Below are 17,591 nucleotides of genomic sequence, written 5' to 3' on the forward strand. Positions count from 1 at the left end.
GACCCAGGATCGGGCAGTGTTTCATTCTGCTGTGCATAAGGTCGCTATGAGTCAGTGCTGACTCGATGGCACCTAACAACAACAACAATATATGTTGTGTGTGGAGTCTTGGTGTGGTGCTGTGGGTTAATGCACCAGACTGCAAAGCCATTTGAACTGCAAGGTCAGCAGTTTAAGCTTATCAGCCACTTGTAGAAAACCCTATACAGGGTCGCTATGGATCAGAACCGACTGTACAGCACTTCACAACAACAACTCCTCCTGACAATATGTCCCAAGTATGAGAGATGAAGTTTGGCCATCCTGGCCTCCAAGGAGCACTCTGGCTGCATTTCTTCCAACACATGTCTTTGGGCATCCCATGGTACTTTCAGTATTCTCCTCCAACACCATAACTCAAAAGCATCAATTCTACGGTCTTCCTTATTCACTGTCCGGCTTTCACATGCAGATGCTGTGATTGAAAATACCATGGCTTGGGTCAGGCACACCTTAGTCCTCAAGCTGACATCTTTGCTCTTCAGCATTTTAAAAAGGTCTTGTGCAGCAAATTTGCCTAATGCAATACGTCGTTTGATTTCTTGACTGCTGCTTCCATGAGTGTTGATAGCTGATACAAGATGAAGGCTTCTCTGCCTGTCAACAACTCCAGCCTAACGGAGCTTAGTTTCATCTTGTGTCAATTTTTCTTGAGTTCCTCATGCACCTCTGGCAGCTGAACAGACAGAATTAGAAATTGTTGTTGTTGTTATGTACTGTGGAGTTGGTTCCAATTCATAGTGACCCTGTACAGGGTTTCCGAGGTTGTAAATCTTTACAGGAGCAGAAAGCCTCATCTTTCTCCTGTGGAACAGCTGGTAGTTTCGAACTGCTGACCTTGAAGTTTGCAGCCTGATTTGTAACCACTACGCTACCAGAGCTCCTTAGAGTTAGAAATAGAGTATGTTTAAATGTGGTTGGGGGGGTCACTTCCCTCACAAGAGCATTTTTAGACACATCTTTAATGATTGCCTAGTTATAATGTCGAATTCCAAGAGCCTCAGACAGTAAGCTTTCCTGTCTGCAATCATCCCCTTCTTGCTCCCCACAGACCCAGTGTGTGTATGCACCACATGCTGCTGCCATCAGTCATGGGTGTGAGAGGAGACTGCGGTGGTCCCTGCCCCCTATATGAGGTCTTTGAACTTTGAAATTCATCATGGCTCTAAGATCTCCCTACCCGGTGATCTATGTTTGCCTTTGTCTGATGTTAACTTTTGTTTAAGACTTAACAAAGAGTCTGTAAAATATTTATGGAGTCCTGGTGTGGTGCTTAGTGGTTATGAGTCAGGCTGCTAACCTCAAGGTCAGGAATTTGAAACTACCAGCTGTTCCGCTAGAGAAAAATGGGGCTTTCTGCTCCTGTAAAAGATTTACAGTCTTGGAAACCCTATGCAGGGTCACTATGAGTCGGAACAGACTCCAACGTACACCACCAACAACCACATAATACTTATATCTTTGAAGATGGGGTCTCTATTTTTCCTTCTATCTCCGGAGAGAGATAAGATTGTTCCCATAAAAATGTATAGCCTCAAAAACCCCAAGAAGCAGATCTACTTCATCGTATAGGGTCACTGTGAGTCAGAATTCATTCAATGGTAGTGGATTTTAAAGAAAATTCCAAAATTAACTTCCCTTTTAAAACATAATGAACCATATTCCAGAGGACTTAATTTTATCATGAGGAACCTGTATAAAAAACAAGAGGCAGCCATTCAAACAAAATAAGGGGATACTGAAGAGTTTAAAATCAGGAAAAGTGTGCATCAGAGTTGTATTTGTTTACCATACTTACTTAATCTCTATGCTATGCAAATAATCTAGTAAGGTGAATCATAAAAAGAAAAAAGTGGCATCAGGATTGGAGGACAACTTATTAACAACCTGTGATATGGAGATGACACACCCTTGTTTGATGAAAGTAAAGAGGATTTGAAATACTGATGAAGATAAAAAATGTCAGCCTTCAATGTTTATTGCACCTCAATGTAAAGAAAATGAAAATCTTCAAAACTGTAACAACAAATAACATCATGATAAATGGAGCAAAGATTGAAGTTGTCAAATATTTCATTTTGTTCAGATTCACAATCAACACTCATGGAAGCAGCAGTTAAGTAGAGGGAAAGGGAAAAAAGGGAGATTCCCAACAAGATGGATTGGCACACTGGCATCAGAAATTAGTTGTACTCTAGACTCATGGAAAGAGAAAGAATGTGTGCTGGCAGTCAGGAAGCAGGCTTATAATGTGCCCTTGGGTTGTCTAAATGATTCTATATTCCTGAGTGTTTTTGTGTACATCCAAAAAAAAAAAAAAGGTCATCAATGAAAAAATTGGGACAAACTTAGGGACTCTGATACATGGCATAAATACACTATTAAACATAATGGAAAATACACAAACAGAAGACAAAACAGGTGACTGGGATTTCCTGAAAATCAGACACTTATGTGCATCAAAGAATTTCACCAAAAGAGTAAGAAGAGAACCCACAGACTGGGAACAAATGTCTGGCAATGGCATCTCAGACAAAGGACTACTCTCCAAAATGTATAAGATACTTCAACACCTCAAGAAGAAGAAGACAAATTATCCAATTTAAAAATGGGCAGAGGACAAAAATAGAAACTTCACCAAAGAAGAAATTCTGGTGACCAACAAATATTTGTAGAAATTCTCACAGTCACTAGTCATTGCTGTTGTTGATAAGTGCCTATTCATAAAGACCCTGAATAGGGCTTCCAAGGAGTGGCTGGTGAGCTCGAACCACTGATCTTGCAGTTCAGCGCATTAACCCACAGTGCCACACCAGACTCCCATTAGCCATTGTGTTGTTGTTAAGTGCCGTTGAGTCGGTTCCAAACCATAGCGACCTTGTATAGATAGTGTTTCCGAGGAGCAGCTGGTGAGCTTGAACTGCTGACCTTGCAGTTCAAACAGTTTTGCAGTCTGGCACATAACCCACAATGCCACACCAGAGAGATGCAAATCAGAACAACAATGAGATATCATCTTACTCCAGCATTAATAGCAAAGTCCAAAAAAAAAAACAGAAAACTACAAGGGTGTGGAGAGACTGGGACCCTCCTACATTGCAGGTGGGACTGTAACATAGTGTAACTGCTGTGGAAAATGGTTTTGTGAGACCTAAAGAAAAGACTCCATTTTGTACTTTGGCCAGAGCACGTCCTCCTCTTCCAGGAATGTGCCAAATCAGCTCGTGCTGCATGAGAATAGCCCTCCACCCCTAGCAAACAGTAAAAAGTAGATAAACATAGCCGACAACTATGTAACCCAGGAGCTCAACTATGTTACAACCGTAATCCAGGAGCTCAGGCTACCAGTAATGACCAATCAGATTGTAACACCCCATACCTTGCAAAATGTAAACCAATCCTGGAGTAGCTAAGCTGAAAACCCCCAAGCTTGCTTGTAACCTCTATAAAAACCCCACTGACTAGGAGTTCAGGGCCTTCATCCCGAGTCCGCTGCATCGGACAAGGATGGGGTCCGAGCTCGAGCTTGAATAAACAACCCTTGTGTATTTGCATCGGCATCAGCTCCTTGGTGGTCTTTGGGGACCTCGCGATCTGGGCATTACAGTTTGACGCTTTCTTAAAAAGCTGGAAATAGAAATGCCATCTGATCCAGACATCCCTCTACTTGATATATATCCTCAGGAGATAAGAGCTGTGTGGCTGGCCTAGATTTGTGCACACCTGTGTTCACAATAGCAAAAAGACAGAGACAGCCTAAATGTCTATCAACACAAGAATGGGTAAACAAACTTTGGTGCATACACGCAATACAATATTATGCAACATTGAAGAATAACAAAGAGTCTGCAAAACACCTCAGAATGTGGATGAACCTGAGGACATAATGCTGAGTGAAATTAATCACAAAAGGATAAATATTGCATGAAACGACTGTAAACAGTTAAGAAAAGACTTTCTTGTTAAATAAAATATTCTAGCTCTGGTAGCACAGTGGTTGTAAGTCAGGCTGCTAACCTCAAGGTCAGCAGTTAGAAACTACCAACCGTTCCACAGGAGAAAGATGAGGCTTTCTGCTCCTGTTAAGATTTACAGCCTCGGAAACCCTATGCGGGGTCGCTATGAGTTAGAACCGACTCCATGGCACATAATCATCACCATCACCACCAGGATGGTTACAGGGCAGGTCTGGGGGAGAATAAAGTGAATAGAGGCTGTTGATTGTAAACAGAATAGATTGCAATCATTCTAATAACCCAAAGTGTACAATTTGTTGAATGTGGGACAAATAATCTGTTCTGTAAAGCTTCACAATAAGAAGGGTTTTTTTTAAAGGTGAAAATGAGAAACAGAAGAAAGAAAGAAAAAAGAAAAGCAGAGATAGAAAGGATAATTATTAAAGGAAGGGAAAGAGAAGAAGAAAGAATTAACCAACGAAAACAGTAAAGAAAAAGAAACAAACAGAAAATCAGTGCAGTTGTTGGACCCAGAGAGGAGAAAACTCTGGGTGGGGGTGGGGGTTACCTGCCAACCAAGGAACTCATGCAGTGGGTGGAGGAGGGATGTGATGGCTTAGTCCCCAGATTTAGATGGAGTTCCTATGTTGTTGTTGTTAAGTGCCATGCAGTTGATTCCGACCCATAGCAACCCTGTACAGGGTTTCCGAGGAGCAGTTGGTGAGCTTGAACCACCGACCTTGCAGTTCAAATGGCTTTGCAGTCTGGTGCATTAACCCACAGTGCCACACCAGAGTTCCTATGTTGTTGTTGTTGTTATGTGCTGTGGAGTCGGTTCCCACTCATAGCGACCCTGTACAGGGTTTCCGAGGCTATAAATCTTTGTGGGAGCAGAAAGCCTCCTCTTTCTCCCGCGAACAGCTGGTAGTTTCGAACTGCTGACCTTGAGGTGAACAGCCCGATTCATAACCACTATGCTACCAGAGCTAGGCCTAGGTATTTCTGTGTTAAGCGCAACCAATCCGGCAGTGGTGGTGGAGGCCCCTCAGGTTGTTAGTTTCAGAGTCTGTCAGAACCAGAGGGCAGCTGGGGTGGAGTGGTTGATGACAAAGGTTCCTGCTCGTCTAATTCTGACCTGGAGGCTCCGTGGGTTCTGTAGATGAGGAGCCTCCTGAATCCAGGCTCCAAGGCAAATCAGCAGAAACCTGCCTCACACGGGCTCAAACCACAAGACTCTGAACTTCCAGAGAGCAGGGTCTGCCCTGGGAGTAGATAAGGGTAGGAGCCGGGGAGTGTGGGGAGCAAGAAGTAACCCCATTTTTTTCTGTCACTTATGAATCTGCACTGCCAGGCCGCCATCTGTCTGTTTCTCCAAAGCGGCTCACAAAAGTTCAAGCTGACTGCTCCGCATCTGGCAGGCAGTCCGTCCACCAGGTAACCTCCTTTTGCTGCCTCTGCCCGACTTCTTCTCCCAGGAGATACTCAATCCACTTCTCTAACCTTGCCTCTGAAGCTCAGGGTTCCTCTGTGTCTGTTTCATTTGGTCTCCCTTATCTTTGTCGGTGCTGCAGGTTAATGCACTGGACTGCAAGGTCAGTTTGAATTGCAAGGTCAGTAGTTCAAGCTCACCAACTGCTCCTTGGAAACCCTATACAGGGTCTCTATGAGTCAGAAGCAACTCCACGGCACTTAACAACAACAACATCTTTGTACAAGGTGTCTTCTTAGTCTACCATCTTGCTGGCATTTTGCACATTTTTAGAAATTCAGTTATTTGTTTGCTTATTGAGTTTTGAGAATTCTTAATATATTCTGGATGCAGATCACTTATGAGATACATGACTTGTAAGAATCTCCCGTTTGTGATTTGTCACTGGAAGAGCAGATATTCTAAATTTACATAGAATCCAATTAATCAGGTTTTTCCTTTTATGGATCATGCTTTTGATGTTGTAACTAAGAAATCTTTGCCCATCCCAAGGACACAAAACTTTTCATCTACAAAGAAACCTTTGGAAGCTGGAACTCAATGGAACCAACTTGTTTTTCCAAATTTTTAAAGTTTTCCACCTTTAACAGAGTGTTTTTTCTATTACTCTCAATTATTGGAAACTATTTAAGTGTACCTTCTTTTACAGGTTTCCACTATATAAAGGTCCCAGATTTGGAAAGTATTACAATATAAGTAAAACCACCAATCATCTGTCAGTTTGTCATACTGTAGTGGCTTGTGTGTTGCTGTGATGCTGAAAACAATGCCACTGGTATTTTAAGTACCAGCAGGGTCGTCCTTGGTGGACAGGTTTCAGCTGAACTTCCTAGACTGAGACAGAATAGGAAGAAAGAGAGGCAGGCTACATCTAATTGTTTTGCCACTGAAAACCTTATGAATAGCAGTGTAACATTGTCAGATATAGTGCCAGAAGATGAAAACATTAAAAATAGCAACAAAATATTATAAGACATAGTGATGGAAGATGAATCCCTCAGGTTGGAAGGCACTCAAAATTGAATGGGGAAGAGCTGCCTCCTCAAAGTAGAGTTGACTGTGATGACAAAAATGAAGAAAAGCTTTCATGACCTTCCTTTGCTGATGGGACACAACTCAAAATGAAGAGAAACAGTCATAAACATCCATTAATAATCAGAACATGAAATGTATGAAATATGAATCCAAGAAAATTGGAAGTTGTCAAAAATTAAATGAAATACATACATAAAGATTGATATCCTAGGTATTAGTAATCTAAGATGGACTGCTATTGGCCATTTTGAATCTGACAATCGTATGGTTTCCTATGCCAGGAATTACAAATTCAAGAAGAATGATGCTTCATTCATCATCAAACAGACCATTTCAAGATCTATCTTAAAGTACAATGCTGTCTGTGATAGGATCATATCCAAGCCTATAAGGTAGACCAGCTAATACCACTATTATTAAATTTTACCCACCAACCACTAAAGCCAGTGATGATGAAACTGAAGAGTTCTACCAACTTCTTCAGTCTGAAATTGATCAAGCATGCAATCAAGATGAATTACTGGTACGAAGGTTGTAAACAAAGAGGAAGGATCAGTAGCTGGAAAATGTGGCCTTGGTAATAGAAATGATGCTGGAGATCGTATGATAGAGTTTGGTAAGACCAATAACTTATTCATTGCAAATATCTTTTGTAAAAGACATAAAAGGATCTTACTAGATGGAATATACACAAAACAAATTTACTACATCTGTGGGAAGAAACAGAGATAAAACTCCATATCAGCAGCCAAACTAAGACCAAGGGTAGACTGTGGGATAGACCATCAGTTGCTCCTACACAAATTCAGGCTAAAGATGATTAAAATGAAAACAAGTCCATGAGAGACAAAATATAGCATTGAATATATACCACCTGAATTTAGAGATCATCTCAAAAACAGATTTGATGGATTAGATACATCTAGAGCATTGTACGGGAAGAAAGCAAAAGGTCATTGTTGTTGTTGTTGTTAAGTGCCGTCTAGTCGGTTCCGACCCATAGTGACCCTGTACAGGGTTTCCGAGGGTGTAAATCTTTACGGGAGTAGAAAGCCTCATCTTTCTCCCGCAGAGCGGCTGGTAGTTTCGAACCACTCTCCTTAAGGTTCACAGCCCGATTCGTAACCACTATGCTACCAGAGCTCCTTAAGAAGACAAAAAAGAAAGAAAAGACCAAAATATATGTCAGAAGAAACTCTGAAACTTGTTCTTGAGCATAGAGAAGCTAAAGTAATTGGAATAAATGAAGAGGTACAGGAGCTGAATAGAAAATTTCAAAGGGAAGCTCCAGAAGACAAAATCAAGTATTATAATGAAATATGCAAAGACCTGGAGTTAGAAAACCAAAAGGGAAGACTATGCTTAGCATTTCTCAAGCAGAAAGAAGTGAAGAAAAACATTCAAACCTCAACTTGAAATATTGAAGGATTCTATGGGGAAAATATTGAATGATGCAGAAAGCATCAAAGGAAGATGGAAGGAATGTACCAAAAAGAAATGGTTTATGTTCAACCATTTCAAGAGGTAGCAAATAATCGAGAACCAATGGTATTGAAGGAAGCTGTCCAAGCTGCACTGAAAGCTTTGGCAAAGAACAAGGCTCTGAGAATCGATGGAATACAAATTGAAATTCTCCAACAAACTGTTGCAGCACTAGAGACACTCACTCATCTGTGTGAAGAAATTTGGAAGAGTTGCCTGAAAACTAGTTGGAAGAGATCCATATTTGTATCCATATTTGTTGGACGAGAGGTGATCCAATGGAATGTGGGGACAATATCATTAATATCACATGGAGGCTTGCAGAATGTGCCCTTTGGTTGTTTAAATGATTATATATTACTGAGTATTTGTGTGTACATCCAAAACAAAAAAACAAAAACAGAGGGAATGGAAGCAAATACTGTTGAATGATGATGTATGAAGGGGATTATAACTATAATTATCATTGTAATGAAATGAAATACAATAAGATGAGTGTAAAACTGATATTCTCCCATGTAAACTATCACTCAATTCACAACAAAAACTTTAAAAAATTAATAAATGAAGTGTTCAAGAGCAAAGATGTCAGTATGAGGAGTAAGGTGCACCTGACCCAAGCCACATATGCATGTGAAAGTTGGATAATGAATAAGGAAGACAGTAGATGAGTTGATGCATTTGAATTATGGTGTTGGAGATGAATATTAAAAGTACCATGGACTGCCAAAAGAACAAACAAATCTGTGTTGGAAGAAATACAGCCAGAGTGCTCCTTAGAAGCCAGGATGGTGAGACTTCGTCTCTCATGTTATCAGGAGGACATGTTATCAGGGGAACCAGTTTCTGCAGAAGGACATTATGCGTGGTAAGGTGAAAGATCAGTGAAAAAGAGGAAGATCTCCAATTAGATGGTTAGGCACAGTGACAAATAGCAATGGGCCCAAGTGTATCAACAATTGTGTGGCTGGCGCAGGACTGGACAGTGTTTCATTCTATTGTGCATAGGGTCGCTGTGAGTTGGAACCAACTCGACAGCATCTAATGGTGTAAGTTTTACTTTTAGGTTTTAGATTTATTCAGGATCCATTTTGAGTTTAGCTTTTGGTTTGGGTCCAGGTTATTAATATAAATAAATGTTTCTTGTTCTTCTGGGATCTTCAATTCTGCTCTTAAGGACTTTCAACTGGTTCTCCCAGATTATCTAGAGTGTTGTTTGTTATCAGGTGCCATCAAGCTGGTACTGACTCATAGCAATTCTATGCACAACAGAACAAAACACTGCCCGGTCCTTCGTCAACCTCACAATCATTGCTATATTTGAGCCCATCACTGTGCCATCTCATTGGAGGTCTTCCTCTTTTTCTCCGACCCTCCATTTTACCAAACATAATGGCGATTTACAGCTGTTTCTCTTCATTTTGAGTTGTGCCCCATCAGTAAATGAAGGTTCCGAAAGCTTTACTCCATTCGCGTCATCACAGTCTATTTTACTTTGAATAGTGTCTCTTATTTCAAGTCAATTGATTATGGCTTTTACGGCATCTACCAAATATCTTCACAAAAACATCTAGATTTGTGTTTTGATTTTGTAACTTAGACTGGTCAAGTTCACACACAAAAATTGTCCATGACAGTCACAGAAAGAAATTGCAGATCCTGCCAGATCACATAACATTTGTAAAATGGAATAAAGGGAAGTATGATGAAGATTATGTATTATTGGGTTTCACTTTTCATCATGAACATGACAGAACACAAAAGCCACAGTGTTTTTGGTGTTGGAAATTCCTTATGAATAGAAGAATGAACCCAGTAACATTGAAAGGGCGCATCAGGCAGATCCCTCCTGAACCCATCAAAAGATGCAGAAGGGGTTGGGTAAGCAGAGCCCAGGAAAGCTGGGACATCGCCAATGTGCGGATTTACTACTTTACAATAACCTTTTATTGAAGCTTCCTCTGAAATTGCCTACCAGCTTGTCAGACCAAAAAAAAAAGTCCCAAACTGCTACAGAGACATTGGTAAGCACATATTCACAGACATCTTTAAGCTGCTTTTTGAAAGCAGATTTCTTGTCAAATAATGCAATATGTTCTAAAATAAATAATATTTCTTTTGACATTTATGAATTTGTTTTTTGTAATAATTTTAGAATTCATGAAAGTTGCAAAATTAGTGCCAATTTCAAGTATTTCTCCCACCCATCTGATGTTAACAATTTATACAAACATGATGGGGTGGGGGTGGGCAGAAACCATGTGGGAGCCATGTCTGACTTCCCCTGAGTTCACAAGGGGGAAAGATGATCAAATTCAAACTCAGTCCAAGGCCGATTCCTATAAACAGAGGTGAGACTTGCTTCCACGCTACAACCTTCTTTACCCTTGTCTGTCACCAACCATCCCTTCTCCACACAGCACTCTCTGCTTCACATCTGGGTTCCATAATCCATTGCAATGGCCACACAGAACTCATAACAATACTCATGATGATGGGGTTTCTTAGGGGAGTGAACAGGGTACAATTCAGGATCAAAACCAGCTCAGGACGCAGCAGTCCTCCAGTCAGGAAGGCCTCTAGTCTGCAGGCATGCCTCACTCTTGTCTTTAGCCTCTCAGCTATGTGGTCCCTTGGCCTCTGCCCTGCTCAAGCACATGATATAAAATTCTTTTAGCCAGGCTGGAATACCCAAAGGGCACATTTTGTAAACCAGTCTCCTGCCTGTTGTTGTTGTTGTTGTTGTTAAGTGCTGTCACTTTTTACTCAGTCCATGGGCCTTAAGCCCAAAGCTGCCTCTACAGTCACTGGGCTCTCACGCTCCACTCATGCTCTTCCTCCTTGATGGCCCTGGGATCTGCCATCTCTGCATCTGAGATGACTCTTTTTAAGCTTAAGTGGAGGGCAACACTAACCCATTCCAGCTTTAGAATCCTGTATACCGTATGTGTATGTGAAGGAGCTTTGGTAACGTAGTGGTTACAAATCAGGCTGCGAACCGCAAGGTCAGCAGTTCGAAACTACCAGCCACTCTGCAGGAGAAAGATGAGGCATTCTGCTCCCATAAAGATTCACAGCCTCGGAAACCCTGTACAGGGTCGCTATGAGACGGAACCGACTCCACAGCACATAACAATAACACCAACAACATACCATATGTGCAGTCCCACCTAATCACTTGGTGGGAATTAAGAAGATTTTGGATAGAAAAGCCATATCACATAAATTCAAGGCAACACAGGGTTAGTTGACCTTTTTTGTTGACTCTCTGTGCTATGGACTAGAAGTGCTCCATAGATTTTCTGAGCTATAATCTTTTATTTTTAAGGTGCTTGAATTACATTCTATTTTTTTCAGTTTAAAGATACCAGAAGCAAGGGGATGAGATAGGGTAGGCCAACATCCTTTGGATACGGTATAGGTAGGAGTAGGATCGAAACAAGAAGAGATTTGATGCATTAGACACTAATGACCAAAAACCAGAAGAGTTGTGGTATGACATTAAGGATATCATACATGAAGAAAGCAAAAGGTCATTAAAAGATAGGAAAGATTGGGACACCTAAAATGGGGCTACAACGTACCCAGTGAAGGAGGCTTCCTGCGGAGCCTCTGCATTACATAAGACTATAGGTGGAAGCTTGAACCACATCCAGACCTTCAGAGATGGGAAATTTCCACTTGAAAGGAGAAGCAGACCAGCCTGCAGCGGCTAGAAGAACAGAAGATACTTCTTGAAACAAAGACCTACAGGAAAAATACAAAACAATATAGACGGACCAACTGTTACTACAAGAACAAGCAAGTTGCTTGCCCAGGAGACATCAAGGCAAGTGGTCGGGTACCCTCAGTGTAAACCCCCTTCTAAGACTAAGACTCAATGGGAATACATGCTCTGATTGGTGACCACGCTCGTCACCAATAAGGGGAAGTGAGGGAAAAACAGCAATGAAGCTGCAAGCTATGCTCTACAATGTTCAATAGACTTCTGTGAACCTGGGTGGAGACCTGGTTGGCCAGCAGTGTGGCTAGACCTGGGGACTCTTGGGCCCAGAGTCAGTGACATAGCCACAGAGGACTGGAGCGGAGAGTGAAACGTCCAGCTGATAAGAAGAAAGGGCACATGCATAAGAACACCCACACTTGCAGATAATACCCACTTGACTGACCTGACTTCAATGACTGGATGAACAGAGTTCAACCAGAAGAAGAAAGAAAAGGGGAAAAAAAAGAGTAATCTGATACAATTTGATGAACTTGGCCTACACCTATGGATGCAGTAGCTCAAAAGAGGGAACAAATCTTTACAGAAAGGATCATTCCCACCCCCTCCATACACAGAGTAGACAGGATGGGCAACTTGAACATTGGCTACCCAAAATGGGGGGCTACAAAGGCAAGAAGTGACTGGCTTACAAGCTTTCAAGAGGGAACCTAGATCCAGAGGGCATGAAGGAAGGTAGAGTCTCCACTGAGTAGTATGCAATCTGTCTAGGCGGGGCTGATGAAATGAAATGTGGATGGGTCTCTTGTGAATAATTGTTATCAGGACTGCTTGTGAGGGTTGGAAATGTAAAGGTAGACGTTTTGTAGCAAGGAAGGGAGTGATTAACTTTTCAACCTAGGAGTGGAGGTCCCTGGGACCATCAAGGGAAAAGAGCAGAGAGTGGGAGCCTATCCAGAGAAGCAGTGATGCCTGAGTTGGAGGCAGAGACAATGATGTGGAGAGATGGAGCAGTTAGGGACTTTACACACAAATAGGGAGAGGGGCTGTGTGCTGACGACGGGAGGGGGGGGGACACAGGTTTTCAGGGAATACCCTTTGGTTGGTTGATGATGCATGGAGGGGATTGTAACCATAGCAATGAAACGATATACGATAGGATGAATGTAAAACTAATGTTCTCCCATGTAAACTATCACATAATTCACAATAAAACATTAAAAAAAAAAAAGACAGGAAAGACCAGAGTGGATGTCAGAAGAAACTCTGAAAGAGAGGCTCCGCTGTCTATGGCATGTCTCCCCTACAGATATTTTCCATAATCTAACAGAGTAGTAGTTACGAATCGGGCTGCGAACCTTAAGGTCAGCAGTTCAAAACTACCAGCCACTCTGCAGGAGAAAGATGAGGCTTTCTGCTCCTGTAAAGATTTACAGCCTTGGAAATCCTGTACAGGGTTGCTATGGGTCAGAACCGACTCGATGGCACTCAACAACAACAACAACACAACTCTTTAATTGTATGTTTCGTTTTTAAAAAAAGAGAAAGAGATAGACTCTGAAACTTGCTCTTGAATGTAGAGAAGCTAAAGCTACTGGAAGAAATGATGAAGTAAAAGAACGAAACAGAAAATTTCAAAGGGCAGAGAAGACAAAGGGAAGTATTACAATGAAATAAGCAAAGCTTGGCATTAGAAAACCAAAAGGGAAGAGCAAGTTTGCATTTCTCAAGCTGAAAGAACTGAGGCAAAAATTCAAGCCTCGGGTTGCAATATTGAAGAATTCTATGGGCAAAATATTGAATGCTGTAAGAAACATCAACTGAAGATGAAAGAAATACACAGTCATTTTATCAAGAAGAATTAGTTGATAATTCAGTCATTTCAAGAGGTAGCGTATGATCAAAAATCAATGGTACTGAAGTAAAAAGTCCAAGGTTCACTGAAGGCATTGGTGAAAACAAGGCACAAGTAATTGACAAACTTCAAATGGAAGTGCTTCAATAAACTGATAAAGCACTGGAGGCACTCACTTGTCTTTGCCAAGAAGTTTGGAAGACATCTACGTGGCCAACAGATTGGAAGAGATCCATATTTGTGCCTGTTCCAAGGAAAACTGATCCAACATGGTGCACAAATCATTGAACAATAATGCTAAAACCACATACACGCAGCAGTATACCAACAGGGAGCTGTCAGCGGTCCAAGCAGGATTCAGAAGAGGACATGGAACGAGGGTTATCATTGCTGACATCAGATGGATCTTGGCTGTAAGTAGAGAATACCACAAAGATGTTTACTTATACTTCATTGACTATGCAAAGGTATTTGACTACGTGGATCACAACAAGCTATGGATCACATTACGAAGAATGGGTATTCCAGAATATTTCATTGTGCTTGTGTTCCGTTCCATTATGCACGGGGTCACCATTTACTGGGACTAACTCAGCAACAGCGACTGTTACATTTAAATTGGCTTAATTGTTGAAAATACCATCAGTTGAATTAACATGGGGTCGTACTAGACTAGGAGTCCTGGTGTGGCGCTGTGGGTTAATGTGCTGGACTGCCAGGTATCTGCCTTCCAGATTTCTTGGCATAGATGAGTGAGTGCCTCCAGTGCTGCATCCATTTGTTGAAAGACTTCAATTTGTATGCCATCAATTCCCAGTGCCGTGTTCTTTGTCAATGACTTCAATTCACCTTGGACTTCTTCCTTCAGTATCATTGGCTCTTGAAATGGCCGAACATTGACCATTTCTTTTTGTCACAGTGACTGTGTGTATTCCTTCCATCTTCTTCTGATGCTTTCTTCATTGTTCACTATTTTACCCATTTGTTGTTGTTGTTAAGCGCTGTCAGGTTGATTCCGACCCATAGCCACCCTGTATAGGGTTTCCAAGGAGTAGCTGGTGAACTTGACCCGCCAACCTTGCAGTTCAAACGGCTTTGCAGTCTGGTGCATTAACCCACAGCACCACACCAGGATTCTGCTTGCTCATATGGACTCCGAGACCGCAATACCACAAGTCAAGGTTTTAATTTTTTTCTCAGTTCCCTCAGCTTGAAAAATGCTGAGCATGTTCTTCCCTTTTGGTTTTCTAACTCCAGGTCTTTACACATTTTGTTATAATATTTGCTATAATTTTTGTTATATGTTTTGTTTTAATATTTTTCAATTTGGATGAATTTTATTTCCCTTTCTAGCATTATAGCTCTGGCTAAGACTTCCAACACACTACTGAATAAGAGTTCCAACCCATAGTAACCCAGTATAGGGTTTCCAAGGAGTGGCTGTTAAGCTTGAACCGCCGACCATGAGGTTCAAACTAACGTTGCAGTCTAGCACATTAACCCACAGCACCACACCAGGACTCCTAGTCTAGTATGACCTTTGGTTAATTCAACTGCTGATATTTTCAAGAGCCCAACTTCCAAACAAGGTCACATTCCTAGCAAGGTACAGGGGACACAATTTTTAAATGACTTATTTTTACGTTTTTGGGTTGTTGTTTTTTTTGTAATAGGCTTTGTTTTTTAACTTTTTTTTTTATTATGAATTGAAGGTTTACACAGCAGATGACCAGTTTTACATTCAACAAAACATACAATTCGTTTTACTCAATGGTTACAATCCTCTTGATGTAACATCATTTATCCCACTTCCTCTATTTCTTCTTTCCATTCCTCCTTCTCTCCCTCAAGTTTATTTCTGAAGAAGTTTGCAGATGTAGAATTCTAAGTTGACATTATTCTGTTAGCATATTAGGGCTGCGAGAAGGTTCCAAATAATTAGTGGGAAAATGAAATAGAAAAATAGTGGAACTTCTCCATAAACTTTTAAAAGCATCCTTTGTTTTATCCTGGATTTTTCCTGATGAGAGAACAGACACCAGGCTCCTAGGAGAAATTCCTCTACGTGTATTGGGGCTTCTTTGTTTTGCTATTTGTTCTGAAATGTTCGTCTTTCTCTTTGGGTTTGAATAATTCGGCTATAATGAGTTGAGTGTGTCTCTCTTCCTGGATCTGTGGGATTATTTATAGTTTTGTCCAGATTTTATCATGATTATCACCAGGACAGTTAGTCTGTTATAAGCCACCCTGTACCATGAGAACCAAACTCACTAGTTAACTGTATTTTAAAAGTTTAAATCATGTTATCTAATGCATTAATGGAGATCTGGTGTGATGCTAGACTGTTAACCACAGGTCCACAGTTCAAACCCACCAGCCGTTCCTCAAAATCCCTAAACAGGGTCGCTATGAGTCCGAACCAACTCAGTGGTACGTAAGAACAATAAACAATGCATTAGAAATGGATAATTTTTTAGAAAAACATGATCTACCTAAATTAACAGAGTGAAGTAGAAAGCTTGAACAGACCTATAACAAAGAAATTGATCAAATCATTTTAAAAATTCCAACAAAGTAAAGAAAAGGCCCAGATGACTTTACTGGTGAATTTCACCAGATATTCAGAGAAGAGCTGACACCAATTTTATTGAAACTATTCCAGAATACAGAAGAAGATGGAAAACTCCCAATTACATTTTATGAAGCAAGCATAACCTTATCCCAAAACCAGGCAAGGATATCACTAAAAAAGAAAATCAGAGGCCAGAGCCCTGGAGGCCAGCAAGGAAATCGCCACAGAGAAGCAGTACAAAGGCATTATCAATTGTGTGGTTCATACCCCCAAGAAGCAGGTCGTCCTGTCCTTCTGACGTGATAACCTAGCCAATGTCACCTAATACTTCCCCACCCAAACTCTCAAAGATAAATACAAACAGATCTTCCTGGGTGGTGTAGACAAGAAGACCCAGTTTGGGCACTGCTTTGCCAGGAATCTGGCATCCAGTAGTGCTGTGGAGCCCATCCTTGTGCTTTGTGTACCCTCTTGATTTCGCCTGTATCTGTCTAGCCCTGATATGGGGAAAGCCGGTGTCGAAAGAGAGTTCAAAGATCTTGGTCACTGCCTGGCTAAAATCTCCAAGTCTGATGGGATTAAGGGTCTGTACCAAAGAGTCCTGGTGTGGTGCTGTGGGATTAATGCACCAAACAGCAAAAGCCAGCTTGAACTGCAAGGTCAGCAGTTCAAGCTCACCAGTCACTCCTCAGAAACCCTATACAGGGTCGTTATGGGTTGAAACCGACTTGACGGCACTTTACAACTACAACAACCAAGGCTTTAATGGGTCTGTTCAAGGTATTATCCTCTACCTGGCTGCCTACTTTGCCATCTATAACACTGCAAAGAGAATGTTTCCAGATTCCAAGAATACTCACATCTTTGTCAGCGGGATGATGCCTCAGTCCAGCTTGCCTTCCTACCCATTTGGCACTGTTCATCGCCTCATGATGATGCAGTCAGGGTGCAAAAGAACTCATGTCATGTACACACCAAGCACACTTGCCTGCTGGAGGGAGATTGCATGAAGCAAAGGAAGCAAAGCCTTTTTTGAGGGCGCAATGTGCTCAGAGGCATGGGTGGTGGTTTTGTGCTTGTCTTGTAAGATGAAATCAAGAAAAACACATAAGTTATTTCCTAGTTTGTTTTTCCCTTGTGAATGGGCATGTTGTCTTACAGAACACATCTTGAGCATTCTTGACAGGCTTAACTGCCTATATCCATGGCAACTAGCTATTGGTTGAAAATGGAAAGCAATCATATTCACCTGGCCAGTTTTCTCTTAAAGCCATTTCCGTGATGATACTGATGATAATGATGCAACTCAATTATATTTTTTATTTCAGTCACTCCTAATAAAGAAAAATTTGAATGAATAAAAAGACCTGAGTGAAAAGAAGAGAAAAGTATATATTAATATCCCTCTGAACATAGATGCAAAATTTCTCAACAAAATC

General features: G+C 41.2%; 1 pseudogene; it reads left to right on the forward strand.

Moving 5' to 3' along the window:
- LOC102829597 overlaps positions 1-17,263 on the forward strand; it is a 32,625-nt pseudogene extending 15,362 nt beyond the window's left edge.
- Positions 17,264-17,591: the final 328 nt, after the last annotated feature.

The sequence above is a fragment of the Chrysochloris asiatica genome, unplaced genomic scaffold, assembly GCF_000296735.1.
Source record: "Chrysochloris asiatica unplaced genomic scaffold, ChrAsi1.0 scaffold00096, whole genome shotgun sequence".
Classification (NCBI taxonomy): domain Eukaryota; kingdom Metazoa; phylum Chordata; class Mammalia; order Afrosoricida; family Chrysochloridae; genus Chrysochloris; species Chrysochloris asiatica.